A 4,934-nucleotide genomic window follows, 5' to 3' on the forward strand; every position below is an offset into this window, starting at 1 on the left:
ATATTATTAAAATTATAATATTATAAAATATAAGGGTTAAATTTTAACTTTTAAAACTCTAGGTTTTGGAATTCAAGTTACATTAATGAGACTTTACAAATTCCAAAACTTGAGGGCAAGTTTTGAAAGTTGTCAAGACTCTTGGTATTCATAACTTATGAGTTTAATGCAATTTTAAAGATGAGACCTTTCATTTTCCATAACTTGAGGACAAGTTATGAAGGTCATTAAAATTCATTTAGATCAATTTATAACAATTAAAATTATCATATAATTCAAGATTGATCTAACTAAACTCATAAACAAGATAATATCTAGTCAACAATTTGCAAGCAACTTTATTTATCATATAAATCAACAATTATCTTAAAAGTATGAAAATTATCTTGTGATTGGATGAGCATAATCACTACCATATCATCAAAAGAAAATTAATGATGTAAAACTGTTTGTAGTAGTGATTCCAATCCAATCTAGGCCAAGAAAACTCAAAATTCTGCAACCAATGCCATGAACTCGTCGAGTGCATGAACTGACTCACCCCCCTGTTACTGAGTAGACTCGTCGATTCCGCCAGTGGACTCGGCGAGTTCATCAGTCAGAAGCCAGAAATTCAATTTTTTTTAACTTTGAAAAATAACAAGCATCAGGTATAACAGAAAACAACCCTAGGCTCTTGATGAGACAATGAATCAAGTATTGAACGAATTATAGTGTAAATTCAAAGTAGAATTGAAAGATTTGAACACCGATGTAAATATGATATGTTTGGCTCTATTAAGCTTTTGCAAATTTTATAGAGTACAATGAATATTCTGTAAAGACTTCGTTACTAAGACACTAGTAACCACTCCTATTTATAGAAGAGAAAAGCGTACAAAAAATATACTAAGGACTAAACATGAAGCTTTGAATATTATGCCCTAGTAAAATACATTACAAAAATGTTCGAAGACCCTAAATACAAACTTCGACTATTACAACATTTCGACCCTAACAATCTCCCCCTTTGTAATCAAAGTCGAAGTCATCAGTTTGTAACTAGAGTAATGGAGTACAGCAAAACTCTTCGAACCTCAGTATACCAAGAAATAATTTTCTTCAATTCCTTCTTGTCTCCTTCATTGTTCTTTTTGCAGTGGTTCATACGAACAATCAAGTTCGTATATTGAGATGTAGAATATCTCTCCACTTCGCTAGCTTGGAACAAAAACCGCTTCGCTTTTCCAGCTTTATCCTTTCCAGCAAAAACTATTCTAAATGGCTTTAAACATATTTCTCCATCAGCATATTTCTTTAACTCAGTCTGAGTCAACGAAGGAGCCATTGGAACTTTTACTTCCATTCCCTTTGCAGTAGCCAACTCCACATCAGTCAGTGCTAGGCACTCATAATAATTCTCAATGAAGATTTTGATGTGAGCAACTCCAAGTTTGAATTCCTCTGGATCTGTGTTTTGCAGAAAAGAAAAGGATTTGTCTTTCAGAAGCAATGCCACTTGTATAAGGTCATACAAGTTCATCAGAGGAAAATCTGCAATAGTGAATTCGCATGTTTTTCCATTTGCCCTGGCCACAACATATTTAACATTTTGAACAATGTTTTCAAAGACCACATCCTTTTTCATGCTTATCACCTTCTTGATCTTGATCAGTGACCAAACATCCTCAGGGGCTTTGCCAAGTACTGCATGAAAACGAATTTTCATATAAGTCCCTTCATCTTTTTCTTTGAAATTCCCTTCAGCTTTGAACTGAGGCATGATGAACATCATCTCATTTATAGGGAAATCCAACTGGCATGCATCAGTGTTTGTAACCACATAACTCTGTTTTGGCTTCTTATGAAATGAGTACATGTGATTAAAGGCAACCAAGGCTTCGATTGGTTCATAGTTATAATGTTTTGCTGGATCACCTTTATTCATGCCCTTCGGATCACCAGCCCTCTGAGTCATGATGCTTTGAATAAGCCTCATTTTCTCGAGTTCAGCTTCAGCTTCAACCTTCTTTTCTTCTTTAGATTTTTCAACCAGAATTGATTTTCCTTTGTCTTTCGAAGCAGATTTTTCAGTTACGTCTTTTAGCTTCGAACCACTTCCACCAGATTCCAAAGGTTTACCAATTACAATTCTTTTCAAAATTGTTCTTGTAATTGGTAATGTTGTTACGATTATTGAGGTCACTGGTTGAGCAGACATAATTACTAGTTTTGTTGAAGGGATGCTAGATGAAAATACCTTGCCCACCACTTTCGCTTCTTCTTCTGTTGACTTCCTTTCTCCCCTTGCACCCCTGTGAAAACAGGAGGGGCAGTAGTTGTGGGAAGAAGACTAGATATGCGAAATAGTGGAGCAAGTTGCTTGTTAAGTATGGCTTCGAACTGCACAAACTTCTGGGATAAAAATTCTGGAGTAATCAACAGTGACGAAACCGGTTTCGTTGAGATCTCCTTCAACTCCTTTAACAACTTGATCACACCTTCAAAATTTTCACTTTCAGACTTGGAGATTTGAGTTATTTGAGGACTCAAACCTTCGTATAGCTTGACAAATCGAGTGACAACATCACAAATGATATCGACCTTCTGATTCAAGGACGCATAATCATGTTGAACAGATATAATTTCCTTTTTCATGTCTTCACGAAGTTCGTGAATTTGGGAGTTAACATCCTCCCTCACTTTCTTGACTTCCTGAACAAGAATAACATGTCGTTCTTTTGTTATGCTTCGCAGATCCTTAACTTCTCCCATAAAATCAGATCTGAGAGTTTTAACACGAAGCTCAGAATTCTGATCTGTGTAATCAACCTTTTCTAAAATAACAGAATCTGAGGCTTTCATCATTCCAGAAACTTTGTTGATTACTCTTGATTCAAACATCTTGAGCATAGAATCAACCTCCAAAATTGAAATAGATGAACCTCCGCCAAGATCAGCTTGGGATTGAATGATGGAGTTCAACTTTTGATTAAGAATTTTGTATTGCTTCATTGTCATTAACATATGATCAGGAAATTCTTCTTCTTCATCATGAAACTCTAGGTCTTCGAATGTTCCACCAAACCCTTCATTATCAGTTTCAGTAGGTGAAGATGGTTTGGGTGTATCAGTGGATTGAGAGGAAAAAATGGAAGTAGTTGGTTGATTGATGATATGTTCAAAGGTTGGTGAAACAGTGGTTGATGTGAGAGGAATAGTAGATGTTGGTGTAACAGAAACCAATGATTCGAAAGGAGTAGAGATAATTGGACCTTGATCTGCATCTTTCGAACCACCTTCACCCATGTTGACATTTGCATCCGTATCAGATAGGTGTGCAGGGATGCCTGAAGTTCGAACCTCCTCAAAAATTGACTTGGCAATCGAAACTTCGGGTGGTATGATAATAGTCTTCTCAGGAATGGAACTTGTAATGATAGAAGTGAACTCTGGAGTTTCTGGTATTCGTTCATCCTCTTCTGTAGACTCAGTAGATAAAACAAGCTTTCGAGTCTTCTTCATCTTCTTCTTTTTCGGTTGTGACAAGTGTTTTTCCATATCTTCTGCTTCTCTTTTCTTGGATCCGGGAGAAACAGGAACAGGTACCTCACGAATTAAAACTCCTTGGTGAGTAATTTGAGGCTTGCGAATCAATTTCTGTGATGGTGACTTTCGTTTGTGAGTGGATTTCATCTTGATTCTTCGAAACATCCCTGTTTTCGAAGGAATAATCACGTTCTCTTGAGTCTCTTCCACTATTGGCTCAATCACTTGTGTTGCTTCAACTGTCACTGCAACATTTTCTGTCTTCTTCTTTGGAGATTTAGAGGATGTTGAACCCTTCGTTTTCTTTTCAGGTGAAGCAGGATCAGCTTTCTTCGACTTTTTGGTCTTCTTTTCGTCGCTTGGCAACAAAATTCCCGTAGGAATAGAAGAATCGAATGTTTTCAGATATGCAATCAAAACAGGATTCGTAGGATCTACCCTTTTAAGCATCGCGTCTGGAATCCAAGCAACGTTTGGAAATTCATCATCATTGTCAACAACTTCCTTCGGAAAGTGATAAGATTGAAAAGTAACCTTCTCTTCTTCATTTGAAACCAAGATGCCTTCCTTGTTGTAAAAATGTTGCAGAATTAGACTCCAGTACCTAGCACACGAAATGCCATGAACAACATTCGTATGTTCTACTCCTTTTTGGAATTCCTTCCATAGCTGTGTAGAGTAGTCTGCTGGAAGATCATAGTATAAACCAGCCACCATGGCATAAACCTCCATCCTTCCTTTATCTAATCCAACTGTTCTTTCGGTTAAACAACGCAAAAATATCCCAAACAAAAAATTCCATACTTTTGGAAGACCAGACTTCTTAAAGTCACTTATCTTTGACAATGGGGGCTGATATCCCATTTCATTAAACATATGAATTATTTGGGAGAATTGAAATTCAACAAAAGGAGGTGTATTTGGAATGTCAAGAATCTGACAAAACAGTTTCTTGGAAAGCCTAACCTTTTTGTCATTGATTAAGTGAAAAGTAATCGAATCAGAGGCTTTGTTGTATGTGGCAGTAGATCCTGCTTGAGAAAGCCAGGATACCGGAACAGAAAAGGAATTGAACATTGCTTTGGATAAAACAGAGTGTTTTAAAGAAACAATAAGCATCTTGAATTCTTCTGGACATTGAGAAAGTTCACCATCCACATAATAATTGGTAGATTGAATCTTCATAACTGGTGCAGAAGAAGTATCTTCAGTAGAAGGATCGACATGAGCAGTAGTCGCCATTGTTAGGGTTTAAAAAAGATGAAGAATAGAGAATTTGGGAAGTTTTGAGTTTTGATCACGTAAACGTATAAAGTACTCCTGAACCCCATTTTATATGTAACCCTAAATGATTTGAATTTGAAGCGGGATGCATTTAATGAGATCCGACGTGGCACCTTGAAAAT

The sequence above is a fragment of the Lactuca virosa genome, chromosome 3, assembly GCF_052849685.1.
Source record: "Lactuca virosa cultivar CGN04683 chromosome 3, Lactuca_virosa_CGN04683_v6, whole genome shotgun sequence".
NCBI classification, from domain to species: Eukaryota; Viridiplantae; Streptophyta; class Magnoliopsida; order Asterales; family Asteraceae; genus Lactuca; species Lactuca virosa.